The 14,479-nt window shown below is 36.9% G+C and overlaps 1 long non-coding RNA gene across 1 annotated transcript; it reads right to left on the bottom strand.

Moving 5' to 3' along the window:
- Positions 1 to 13,049: 13,049 nt before the first annotated feature.
- LOC127092525 (uncharacterized) lies at positions 13,050 to 14,241 on the bottom strand. Its single transcript, XR_007792199.1, has 2 exons — positions 13,841 to 14,241; positions 13,050 to 13,309 (listed from the first exon to the last, which is right to left on the bottom strand). It is a non-coding gene; the product is annotated as an uncharacterized LOC127092525 (long non-coding RNA).
- Positions 14,242 to 14,479: the final 238 nt, after the last annotated feature.

Genomic DNA, 14,479 nt, shown 5'->3' with positions numbered 1-14,479 from the left:
TAAGAGAATTTGATCAAGGAGAACCTAAGATTGAACCATTTTCAAACCCGAATGAAAAGGATGACGAGCTAGAGGAAACTGAACCTCACGAATGTCTGGATCTTACTCCAGACCCTTCAACAAATTCTCAAAAACCAGCCCAAGAACTTAAGGAACTACCCAAGAACCTAAGATATGAGTTTTTGGATGAAGAAATTAACCGCCCAGTAATAGTTAGTGCCGCCTTAAACCAAGACGAGACGAATCGACTCTTGAATGTTTTAAGAAGATACCCCTCTGCCTTAGGGTACAACATCTCTGATTTAAAAGGTATAAGCCCATTCGTGTGTATGAATAGGATCTCGCTACAGGAGGATTCAAAACCATCCAGAGAACATCAGAGACGAATCAACCCTGTAATGAGCGAGGTAGTAAAGAAGGAAGTCCTTAAACTACTGGAGGCTGGTATAATCTATCAGATTTTTGATAGTAGGTGGGTAAGTCCTATACATGTGGTACCCAAGAAGGGAGGCATCACTGTCGTGCAAAACGAAAAGGGAGAGCATGTCGCTAAACACATAGAAGGCGGATGGCGTATGTGCATAGATTATAGGAAGCTCAATAAGGCAAATAGAAAAGACCATTCCCCCCTTCCATTCATAGATCAAATGCTGGAGCGTCTTGCCAGACACTCTTACTTTTGTTATCTTGATGGATATTCTGGATTTTTCCAAATACCCATACACCCCGAGGATCAAGAGAAAACAACCTTTACCTGTCCTTACGGAACATTTGCTTACAGGCGAATTCCGTTTGGACTCTGTAATGCGCCAGCTACTTTCCAATGTTGTATGATGTCAATCTTTGCAGATTATCTCAACGGATTTATGGAAGTATTCATGGACGACTTCTCGGTGTGTGGATTACACTTTGAAGACTGCCTTATTAACCTTGAGAAAATCCTAGAGAGATGTGTAGAAGTTAACCTTGTGTTAAACTGGGAGAAGTGCCACTTTATGGTTAAAGAAGGCATAGTGTTAGGACATATAATATTTGAAAGAGGCATTGAGGTCGATAAAGCAAATATAGAAGTTATAGAAAACCTTAACCCTCCTAAAACAGTTAGAGATGTCCCTAGTTTCCTTGGACACGCCGGTTTCTACCGACGCTTCATAAAAGAATTCTCTATAATAACAAAACCCCTGACTGGCCTTCGGATGAAAGACATTGAATTCATTTTTGATGAAAAATGCATCGAAGCCTTTAACCGTTTAAAGCAATCATTAATTTCAGCACCCATTCTACAAACCCCGGATTGGACTAAACCCTTTGAAATAATGTGTGATGCTATAGATTTCGCTATAGGAGCCGTTCTAGAGAAAAGAAAAGATAAGAAACTCCAATGATATTAACTTTACAAAGTCAAATCAACCTTGACCAAGGCCTAACAACAAGAGTCATACTCAAACAAGTCATCACAATTGGTCAACAAAGTTAAAAATAATCACAAAATCAATTAAAAGACTTAAAAGTATTTTTAAACAGTTAAAAATAATCACAAAATCAATTAAATCATGAAAAATATTAATAATGATCCAAAAAATAATTTTAATTCAGAATATGAAAGAGGAAATTATTTGAAAGGTTTTGTTGAAACTCTCATATTTTTTAGATCAATATTAAAATTAATATGAATTAATGAAAATAAAAGGATTAAAATGAAAATTAGAAAATAGCAAAAAACGAGAGCCACTTGATCTCCCTCATTAATTGAGGTGGCAGGTCAAGTGGCCTAGACCGTGCGTTCCATGATGCACGCTAGTCAACTCATCCACACGTCTGGTATTCACAATGAACGTGTGAGATTAAAACCTTTTGGAATGATCATGTGGCTCAAAACCTGTCCAGCACACCACCGGCACTGGACCTCCGGTCACCTTCTCAGGCGAGGCTCACCGGACTCGTTCAATGATCACCATCACATAAATGAAAAAGGAGGACATGATCTAAAAGAAAAAATGGCGTAGAGCACGAATTTGACCTCAATTTCAACTAACTCCACATATATAGAAAGATATGAGGAGTTTAATTTTGAGGTGTATCAACTGAGATGCTTCGATTTGAACTCTAAGCAACTCAATCTTCTTGCCTACATTGGTAGGACTTCAGACAACCAAAGATCCAAGAGAATTGAGTAGAATTGAGAGATAATCGAAGAGATGATGTTTTCTGAAAATTACCTTCAATGCTAGGCAGTTCTTGATGTTGCTTGCTCCAAACACGATCTGATCACACTTGAGAAGCTAGCAGGAAATGATTAGAGAGGTTGCAAGGCTTTGGATCCTAGAGTTCTTGAATCTCCAACAGTTGAGATTCAAACTCAAATTTCAAGTTGAAATTTATCAGGTTTTCCTTTGGAATGAGAGGGTTTCAACGGGGGGAAAGTTGGCGCGCAAGGTGTGATTCAAATCAGCACAGAGAGCATGTATTTATAACATGAATGAATGATATTTGCACACTTCAAATTTTGTCCAAATTTAGTAATGTTGATGGCACGAGTGCATGGGCATGTGCAGGCCCATGATGCAATGCAAAAAGGTCCAAAATAATTCCAAATGAGGTCTGAATGGAAGCTTGATTGGTAAGGCAAAGTAAATTGAAGTTTTGAAGTTTGATTCTTTCCAATTATGCAGCCCTGATAAAGCCATGCGCAGACCTAGCAAACCACATCCAAAATGCATGAACTTGGGTTCTTTGGAAAGCCTGGATTAAGGGGAACAAGTTTGATGTTCAACACTTTTCCATGTTGAAAATTTTTCTAAGTGTCAGGCCATATATCTCAATATTCCGCCTTTCTTAACTTTTTATGAGCTTCAAATGAGAAAAGTATCTTAATCAAAGTTGTAGCAATTTCAAATACCTTCAAAATGGTCACCAATTTCATGTCATTTGGATTTGGAATGATAGAGATATGCATTTTTGAAGTTTGGAAAAATCACTTGTTCAATGGTATAGGTCAAAAATGACCTATAATGTATCCTCATATCACATGCTCATAAAAGTTGAATTTTATTTCACTAAAAACATAAAAGATGAATTATACATATTGAATTTCATTTTGAAACTTTGAAATCTTGCATCTCATAAAAATTGAGCAAGTTATGGCCTTGGGAAGTTGACTTTCAAATTAGGGTTTAGACAAAATAACCTATAATGTTTTAACTTAGAAAATGATTTACCAAGCAAAACTACATCTAGGTATCAACATGAAAGTTGTTTGTAATATCATTTAGAATAACTTTGATCTTGCAATAATTTTCATATGGTGAAAATTGTAGGAGATAGGGTCTAGGGAGACCCAGTTTTGATTAGATGAATTCATCCGGCCAACCACCATCAACCAACTTGCTAACCTTCAATCCTTTGGACTTTTTTGGCTCATGGTAGATCATATATGCGTAAGATGATGAATTTTGAAGTATCCCTTTAGAAATTTGATCAATTGGTGAGATAGCTTGTTGGAGAAGTTACTCAAGATACCCAATCAAACTAGGGTTTCCAAGGCAAATCACCCTCAAACTCTTGAAGAAAACTTGAAGAATATAACATGTAGGAATCAATGGAACTCATATATGATGCTCATAACCATTCTTGGATCAATTCATGGTTGTGCTCTTTGTCAAGAGGGTCTCAAACCCTAGATATGAACTTGATAGATCAATGGAGATCATGCCCCACCTACAAAAGAGTTAGTCAAATGCAAAGACATATTTTTGGTATTTTAGTTAGTAAAATGATGATATACAAGTATGATACAATCACATAGTGCTTAGTGATGTCTCCCAAATCAAACCCAAGGAAAGAGGGGTAAGGAAGATTCCAAGGTATGATCCCAATGTTAATGCTTATAATGAAATTGCATGAGGGATCTAAGGGTCGAAATTGGGGTCTTACAGCTGGCCCTATTTAAGGACATTCTAACTGAGGAGGCGAAGGTTAAAATCTTCATGTCGACTCAGTAGAATGAGCTTAAATAACAACATATAGAAACAAATTTTGGTCCCTAAGAGACCTCATGATGCATATGCTATGAATGTAAAAGTTAGTGCTTTGTGGGGAAATATTGCCACAAAGGAAAAGAAATCAGAGAGACCGAAAGTCCACAGGAGTATAACGTATTTCGTAAGGAAAACTCACTGGGGAGACAGATACTCTGGGGGAAAAAGGACTTATGCATAGGCCAGGCTACGACTTAAAACTACTTAGCGACTCGAGGAATTCCATACAAACATGGAAAGACTCAGCCGGGGAAACAACAACACCTGCAGGGGATACGAGTAAGTCAGGATAAATCTGAAGTACTTTAATCATGTAGGAAAAGCGATTTCATGAAGGAAATGTGCACTTAACTATACTGGGGAAGAAATAAACTTCAACACAGGAGGAACAAATATCTATTATCTACTACCTGTTACTGGGTAAGGAGATAATAAAGATCTGACAGAGAGAACATCCGTCATCGGTTAGAATGAACATATCAAGGATGACTCGCTGGGCACCAACAGAAGGTAGTATTCATTACCGGTTACTGGGTAAGAAAAAGCTTGATGGGGAAAACTGCAGAAAATAGGATTTATAACTACTAATTACTGGGTAGAAGACCAAAGGTGAGAATATCCATCATCGGTTAGGATGAACATATCAAGGATAAACTCGACATGGAAAAAGATCCGTCATCGGTTAAGATGAACATATCAATTATAGTCTTGCCTGGGATTGTCAAGGAGGATACCCGTCATCGGTTAAGATGAACATATCAAGGATAAACCAACTGAATAAGAAGTAGGAATTACATCTATCGAATGCTGGATAGAAGACCATCAAAGAGAAAATCCGTCATCAGTTAAGATGAACATATCAAGGATAGACTCTGTGAGGAGAGAAAATAGGAATTACATCTATCAATTATTGGATAGAATACCATCAAAGAGAAAATCTGTCACCGGTTAAGATGAACATATCAAGGATTAACTCTGCAAAGGGGACAAAAGCAGGATTTACAACTACCGATTATTGGGTAGAAGACCGCAAAGAGAAGGAAACCCGTCATCGTTTAGGATGAACATATCAAGTATTAACTCTCTAGGGAACAAGAATAGGGATTACAACTACCTTTTTACTGGGTAGAACACCAAAGGTGACAATATCCGTCATCGGTTAGGATGAACATATCAATGATAAACTCAGGCAGGGGAGAGAAAGATATCTGTCATTGGTTAGGATGAACATATCAAGGATATACCTTATAGGGATTAGATCCACCGGGGACTCTACTGAGGAGAAAAACACGGGTACTTTTGCCGGGTATTGGGCAAGAAGTAACAAACTGCAAACTAAGAAGAATATTACCAGTTATTGGGCAATAAACTCTTAGGAGACTCAAAGCATCTATCTAGGCATGATCTAGAAAGAAACAGTCAATCAAGACTCAACCTAATGAGGATATAACTCAAGGGGAGTGATTCCATCCAGATAAACAATTGGAAAGGAAACTGAGGTAATAATCATCCACGAGGAACAACTCAGTGGGAAAAAGGAGAAAGGTTAAAGTCTTTCTGCCTAAGGGGCTGACGCTCTACAATTGAGGGAGGACAGACATCGAAATTTGTATGGGGATAAAGTACCGCTATACAGAGAATGAGAATCTCAAACCAACAAGTTAATCAGATATGACGTTGCAAATATGCAATTATGAAATTATATGAATGTATATGTATATGATGATTATGCTAACAAAACGATCACAAAGGATACAAAGGTGTCATAAAGAAATTGAATCATCGGTGTAGCGGGGTATTCGTTTACCATTAGAGATATTGACTAAATATAAGGTAAATCATACAAGTCGAGTCGCCACCGCACTTCTATTTATCCAAAGGAATGGTTAGAAAGCGAACAAAAACCTAAAAGTTTTATCGATAAAAAACTAGTAAAAATATCAGAGATTTGGGTAAGGGGGTTGGTTATGCAATGGGAAGGTTTTAGGCACCCAAAACATCCTAGGTACTCCTAGGAGCCCTTTTCACATTTGTTGTAAGGTTGGTATTTTGTGAAAGTTTATTTGTGCAAACATGATTGAAGAGATGAGAAGAGAATATACAAGTTATTTACATTTTGTGTTTGGATGGATAAACCCATTGCCTACGTACCATCTTTTTAAAAAAAGATTAGGATCAAAACCTCGTAGTTCGAGGTAAAAATCTCAAAATGAGTTGGTGAATTGATTGGTCCAAAAGCCTTAAGGTCTTTTGTTATCCAAGGGAGAAAACTCAACCTAAAACCACAAATCCACCATGTGAGGATAGCTTCAACATGCTAGTGAGGGGTTCACCCTATAATAAGCATGGAAGACTTATTGTCCATCACTAAGGATATAGGTGAGCATTACATCTACCTCATGGATAATTAAAACCTAATAGCTAAAGGTTATGAAAAAATTGATTAAGAAGGTGGCTATTAAAACCACAAAAAGACATTTGAATGGGTTGTATTTACCAATGAAAAGTATGTACAAAATGGTCAAAGTTGACTTAGGAGTTCAATTCAAAATAAGTATTAAGAAAAGAAAGTTTGAAAATCAAAAGCGCAAGGCTTAGGTTTCTAATGTTTGTAAGTAATTGTTAAATGTTTGCACAAAATTTTTGGCTTGGGTTAGAGTGGAGAGAAGAAGAAGAATGGCTAAAGTCCTAAACATACAAGAGGTAAGGGACAACAATCAAATGAACCCTTTGGAAAGCTCCTTAAGGTATCTTGGGTCCCTCTCTCTTGGCAGCTCATGGTAATGGTTCCTCAATTTGGCTCAATGTTGAATCCCTAGCACAAAACACACACATCAAAAAGTTCTATAAAAACAAAAGAGGAATGGACAAGAGGAGTTTAGAAGTTGGTCCTTTCAAAGTCATCTTCAATATTAAGCATTCTAAAGGCCCAATGCCTAGTCGCTCTTTGACTTTTATAGCACTCTAAAGGCCCAATGCCTAGTTGCTCTTTGACTCCAAATTTGCATAGGGAGAGTCCTAAAGTCTAAGTCCATTTGTCCATTTCTTTGCATTTGGTCAACAACAAACAAACAAAACACAAGCACAAAAGTATATACACAATTATGTGCTCAAATGAGCAAAGGGAAAATGGCATTAACATAAACATGTGCCCAAGTGAGCAAAGGAAAAATCAAATGAATGATATGTACAAGAATAGTAAATTGCATAAATGTAAAGTGCAAAAGTAAATGTTAATGGTTAATGATTAGTGTTAGTAGTTAGTGTGCCATAAGGCAAATTTAGCGCTATGTTAAGCAATCGTAATTGGACTTATGTAGAAGTCACCACTATCTGAGGTCGGTCAATAATAATGTAGGCAACAACACAAGTTAGAAATCTTGATTAGTGAACCAAGTTCCAACAACTTGCCATGCCAAAAGAAAAAAGACAATTGATCTTGTATTGGTTTAAGTCCTTTGCATGGTTTAGGAAACAACCTATCCTTAATGCAAAGCCATTCACTTGATCAATTGACCAAGATGAATTGGATTTGAATCAAGGAAGATTAAGTCTCCCTAATCAATGCTAACTTATCAACCTTCAACTCATTGATCAAAAAGAAAAAAGAAGAAGAAGAAGGAGATGAACAATGGAAAAGGAAATGGAAAGAATAAAGTGCATTAGACGAAAAAGAATGTACCAATCAACAAGTGTTGACCAATGACATTGAGGATCATGGTCAAACAATCAATGACATTGGCATTTTTAATATTTGAAAATGAACTTGAATTAAAATATTAAAGAAATGTCAAACTTCAAAATCACCTCAAATCAACCTTGAAAGGTCCAAGTGATTTATCCCAAGTTCAACAAGGTTAAACAAAGTTTGACAAAAAATTTCAGCATTTTTAAAAGTCAGAAACTATTTTTAATCCTTTAAAAATGAATAAAAATAACCTAATTGAACTAAAATCTCAAATAAATCCCAAATCAATTAAAAAATTGATGAGAATATTTTTCATAGATCCATCATCATTCAAATAGGTTGAGAAAATATTTTTGTATTTTTTGAATATCAAAAACTATTTAAAATGAATTAAAAATAACCAGAAAAGAGAAAATTCACAAAAAATATCAAATGATGAAATAAAAAATATTAAAAATCATTTTTAGAAACTAGAATTTAAATGGAGAAGAATGCAATTGGTCCCATATTTTTTGGATTAAAAATGAAGAAGTTATGAATTTTTGAAATAAAAAGGAATTAAAGAAAATAAAATGGAAATTAGAAAAATCAGAAAAAAGGAGAGACGTCTGATCAAGCCTCATTAATTGACGTGGCTTATCAGACGAATGTGAGATGCAACTGAGAAACACAATCCATTAAATAAAGTCATAAGATCCAATGGCCACGATATAAACTGGAAAATGAATCCAACTGCTCAGGATTGATCTGGCAATGAGACGGTGGCCAGCGCCACCGTCTTCTCCGGTGAGCTTGCATTTTCCGGCCAAAGTTGCAGGTTCTAAAAACTTGATGAAAACAAGCGATCCTCATATCATTGGAAAGCTGGGGTGATGTACATCACCCCTGTATCATTGGATTCTCCTCTAGATCCTCATAGAGAGAGAAATCAGAGAGAGAAAATCATGGTGTTCATGCTGAACTTCATGGATTTACAAAATTAAGGTCACACACAAGTTGCCTCTATTGAGAGGACTTCAGCCAAGCAAAAGGACACAAGAAACAAGCTATAAATGAAGAGTTTCGAAGAAAATAATTTCTGATATCCACCTTTGAAATTTAGATCTTGAGATCACAATTCTCCTCAACTAATGCTTGCAGCAGGATCTAGTGATGAAGATGAAGCAAGGCTAAGGAATTATAGGTCTGAAAATCAACCAAGGTAGTTGAAATTCAGATCTGAATTTTTAAGAAGAAAGTGAAAATTCCTTTGAGTGTGGTTATGGATTTCAATCTTGCAGCATATCTGACGCCTTCAGGATGAGATTTAAAGTGAGCAATGCCTTGTATTTATAGATGGAGCTGATGCAAAGTCATGAGGAATTCATGTGCATGAGAATTGGGTCCTCCATGCATGGGCCTGTACAGGCGCATGTGAGGCCCAAAACCTGGTGCAAATGAATGCTGAGCTTGTTTGGAGAAGGTTTGGACGTGTGATTTGCTAGGCAATGGCTTGTGTAATGAGTTTCAACATGTTATGCATAAATGAACCTAAAACTTAACCTCTTCGAAAATGCCACTTGAAAAATTGAAACATAGGCATGTGGGTAATGGTTGGAAAGGTCTTGACATAAGGAACAAATGTTATGTTGGACCAAAACTCATTTGGAGTGTGGAAATTTATGAAAACAGGCCATGAAGTTCATAGTGCAAAACATGCTTTTGAGAATTTTGCCAAATTGGTCCAACGTCAAGCCCTTATGTTTTGATGATGCAAGCCTCAAATGTAAAAACTTCCAACATAAACGTTATAGGTAATTTCAACCCAATCAAAATGGACTTAAATTGTGCATCATTTGGATTTTTGATGAAGGAGTTATGGGCACTTGAAGTTGGACTTTTTTGCCTTTCAATGCATTTGGTCCAAAGTGACCTATAATGTTTTGCATTATCACATGTATTTCTTTTGAGATTTTGAAATTTTGTTCAACATAACATTTTAATTAGACATCTTAATCTTTCCAATTCATTTGATCCCACCTCAAAATCATAAAAAATGAATGAGTTATGTTCTTGGGAAGTTGACCCAAAATTAGGGTTTCAGTCAAAATGACCTATAATGTCTTGGATTGAGAGATGATCTTCCAAGCTTCAAATCAATTTTTGATGAATATGAAAGTTGTTCATATTGTCCTTAAGAACATATTTTATTTTGGGATCATCTCCATTTGACCACCCCATAAAAAGTTAGGTCTCAGTGCATTTCAAAATAGTCAAATGAATTGACTGATCAACATCTCAAGCCCACAACTCATATCTTGATGAATTGATGATTGAGGACACTCAAATAAATTCAAATATGCATGAAATGATGAATTAAAGAACTTCCCTTGATTGTATTTGATCATGGGCTGAGATTGCTTCATGGGCACGACACACTTGATACACAGATGAATTAGGGTTTCCTTGGGAGACAAACCTCAAACCCTTTGACTTGCTTTGATCAAAATGATGAATTGAGATACTTGGGAGGCATATTTGATGGATGAGAGCTTTGGGAACCATTACCATTCTTATTTTCATCTTCTCTTGACCATATCTTTGCACAAAGGATCTCCTTGAAGCTCTTGACCTTGTGATTGCTCAAGCTACAAACAAAAGATGTTAGTGACATATTTTTGTGCTTTTGGTCAGTGAGAAAAGCAATAATATACAATTCAAGCATACTTGGTGATCTCAAACCACTCACAATAGGTCCCACCCAAAGGTAAGGGGAACCAAGATGCTTATGATCCTTGAGGCTTTGCAAATGTAATGTTATGATGCCATGAGGGATCTTAGGGACAAAATTGGGGTCTTACAAATGCCCCTATTTAAGGTCATTCTAGCCGGAGGAGTGAAGGTTAAAATCTCCGTCTCGACGGGGTAGAATGGGCTTAAATAATAACAGAGAGACGAATTTTGGTCCCTAAGAGACCTCATGATGCAAATATATGTATGCAAAAGGTAATACTCTGTGGAGATATGTGTCCACAAAGAGAGAAAAGAAATCAGGAGAATCTGATAATCCATATGAGTAATTTACTCCATGGGACAGAGACTCTGGGACTCTCATGGGGATAAAAGAGGAATAAAATGCGTGAGCAGGGCACGACTCAAAGCTTGGGGAGCAGAATTCCAAAAGGAGTAAATCCATGGAAAGACCCGAGCTGACTCGAAGATGCATGTATTAGGGAATATGCCAATACAACAAAAGTTATCCACTTCGGATACTTCAGATGAAAATCCGGACTCAGGCTAGGAGAATCCACTAAGGGACCTCGCTGGGGAAAACCCAAACAAAAACTCCTCTGAGGAAGCAACGGGATGAGGTATTACCGTGTACTGGGTAATAAGCTCAAAGAGACATATGATCTGAACACCGGTGTAGGGGTGAGAGATACAACATGCTCGGGAAGAATGAATATCTAAGACCGGTATAAGGGTGAGAGATATCAAACATCCGAAATCATCTGAGGAAGACCTAAAAAGGTATACTTCAGCTCAGGAAAATTTGACTCCGCAAGGGACAAAAAGTCATAATAGGGAGCAGGGAGGAAGGAACACCAGGGATGTCGTTTACTGCGCATATAATAGGTGACCAACCAAAGCGTGAATTGGGGAATATTCCCAAGACACTCATCATCCAAAAGAGGGCTAAAAGCAAAACTCGATTATAGGATGGACATTTGATTCCAATAAAAAGGGATAGGAATCTTACTCGACTGGGGAAGAACAAAAGGCTTCGTCCGAAGAGCGCATGAGATATATTATCTATTACCGTCAGAACGTAGATAACATACTCGCATGGAAGATTATCCACAACCGGTTACTGGGTTAATAAATGATAAATCAACCGAAGAGAGAGGACATCGAGACACCGAATACTAGGTATACAGTGATGACCAATCCAGGGGGAAGAAACAATCATTACCAACAAAAGGGTGTATGAAAGATGACTTGTTGGGAATAAATTGCTTGATCAGAGCAATCATCCAAAGGATGAGGGAATATCAACACCGAATATTGGATAATGATAACCGTCAAGGAGGGGATTACGTATACCGGATACAGAGAATCACATTCATCTATTTGAGATACTGCTTCATTTATCTGAAGAATCTCATTTATCTGCTTGAAGATACTGCTTCATTGATATGAAGAATCTCATTTGTTTTTAGGTACTGCTCTAGTATCCTTGGAGAATCTTAGATATGATTGAAGTATTATTCCCTTAATGGAATATCTCGATTATGTCATGTAAGGTACTACTTCGCTGATCCTAAGAGAGTTTTGTGCGTTCAGGTCAAGACACTGTTTTGCTAATTTTTGGAAAGTCTTAGATTTAGTCGAGGTATCATTTCAATATGGGAATATATTGATCATGGATCCAAGATACTGTTCTGATGATTCCCAGAGAGTCTTGATGGTTTCATTCACTTTATAAATAACCCTTTTTTCCCCATATTTCTCACTGCATCTTCTCTGCATTTTTTCCTTGCATCTCAAAGGACAAAATTTAGGGCTTTTAGTATTTAATTATCTTCCACTGCGAATGTATGAAAACTGTTGTTATTCATACCTTCTGATTCAAGGTAATTAAATAGGGCAAGCTGTTATACCCCAAATTTTGTCATACTCAGATTACATTACATTCATCTGCATTCATATAATCATCCCATTCAGTAAAGCCTCTTTTAATCTTGATCATGGCATATTGTTTCAATAAAAATTCCATTGTTTTTTGCATCATTGTCACATGACCACTTCATTTGGTCATGAATCCTTTGGTCATGAATCCTCATAAAAACATGCATTTGGCCAATCTAAAACAAAGATAGGGAAACTCAAACATTTGGTTTTGTTATCTGATTATTGACATGGCCAAGACATGCATCAGAATATCCAAGTATGTGCAAGCTCATCCATAAAATTCACTAATGCCATTCAATTTCACCATCCCACTTTCTTCATAGTAGATCCATAAGAGTTTTTTCTCCTCTTTAAATTTGGAATTTTGGTTTTGGTTTCACTGATTTAAAAGGTTTTATATAGAATGCTAAGTTTTTTTTAGAAGTTCTCATTCCAAATTACAAGTGCACTTAAATGTCAGAATGGTCTTTATTTCGATTTGGGGGCACCCATTTAGCCTTGGCCAATTCAATAGAGTCATTCCCTATTTAACGTGAATGTCGTAACTTCTGATTATGAGCATAGGCAAGCATTGAGCACATTTCTTTTTTTATATAGAATTCCGTTTTCACCTAAGGATTTATCTTGAAGCTTAAAAAAATTACTAATCCAAATTTAAGGAAAGAAACATTGGTCTTAAAATTTTCCTTTCAAGGTTACATTAAGCATTGTTTAGAAAAACTAAATAAATTTACATTGAAGTTATCATTTGACGCACAAATGATGTTATGGTACAACTGAGGTGTTTTATTCACTACAACATAAAACATGTCCCTAATATTCATAATTTTTTCGTTTACACCTAATCAAAACTCCCTTCTCAATACCCCTACATTAAGCCATTTTCCCACTTGGGTACCCATGTCGTCGTGACCTGTTAAAAAATAAAAAGGAGTTAATCTAAAGCATTCATATAACCTTATCACATAGCGTTTAAAATTAACGATAACCAAACAAAGGAGCAAGTTATTGGCATCATAAACTCAAAACAATTAAAAAACTTAAACATAGATTAATAATTTGAAAGATAATTTACACATGGGATCACAGGGAGTACGATTGTTTCATTTTGCAAAGTGGATCGCACGAAATCATGGATGAACAATAGTCCTCAACAGATTGATTCTAACAGCAAGAAACCAACTCACTAAATCCAAATGCACCTCACCCTAAATTGAAATCTTAAGAAACTCTCCTATAAAAGGAGACGAGTAGAAGGATATAAGAAGGCTGGAAGATTAATGTTACGCTGTTAATTTTTTTGACAAATTCTACAAAAACACGTAGATGACTCAGAGTTTCTCAGTGAAACTCCAAGCACGTTAAACCTAACACAACAAGAAGAATTAAAGTGAATGGATAGGAGTAGAAGAAGAAGGACGTTGTAAAGAGAGAATCCATTTACCTGGGTTCGTTGTAATCGTGGCCGTAAAACTAGCTCCGATTTGGTATTTCCTTTTCTCTCCTTTTCTCCTTTTCACATGGCCTTCGTGTCCGTCTCGTTAATGTACGCCAAATCTATTTTCTTGTTCGCTTGAAATCCTTGTTGCCATTGGTTTAATTGTGGTGTTAGGGTTTCGATCGAAACCCCCGATCTGGACGATTGGGGTTGTTGTTGGGAAATAAGAGTTCGAATTCGAACTCATAGTGGGTTTTTATGTAGGATAGGGTTTCGTGTGGGTGGATCATAAGAAAGTAGGGGCGGCGCCGTCACGGACGGCCGTCCGCCGCCTTCTTCTCCGGTGAACTGATCGGAGAGAAGGGAGCACATCTGTAGAGCGTTTTAGTGTTCGAGGAGTGAAGAGAGAGAAAGAATTTGGAATAATGAATTTAGTTTGTGAAGAGAGGGTTTTATGTCGCGATTACTGGTTGAAGGCGGTGGTGACAAGTGTCTCCATCGTGGACACTTGTCACCAGTTATATGATCCACTCAATAGGGAATGTTGTGCTTTGATTCCCCATCCATCTATCCTGCTCAAGCATTCTCTCACCATGAGATGTACGGACCAAGTCAAGTCCCCAGATCTGACGGTCCGGGTTAGTT

The sequence above is a fragment of the Lathyrus oleraceus genome, chromosome 6 (assembly GCF_024323335.1).
Source record: "Lathyrus oleraceus cultivar Zhongwan6 chromosome 6, CAAS_Psat_ZW6_1.0, whole genome shotgun sequence".
Taxonomy (NCBI): domain Eukaryota; kingdom Viridiplantae; phylum Streptophyta; class Magnoliopsida; order Fabales; family Fabaceae; genus Lathyrus; species Lathyrus oleraceus.
The sequence above is the reverse complement of the archived record's forward strand: the minus strand, read 5'-3'. Positions and strand labels throughout refer to the sequence as shown.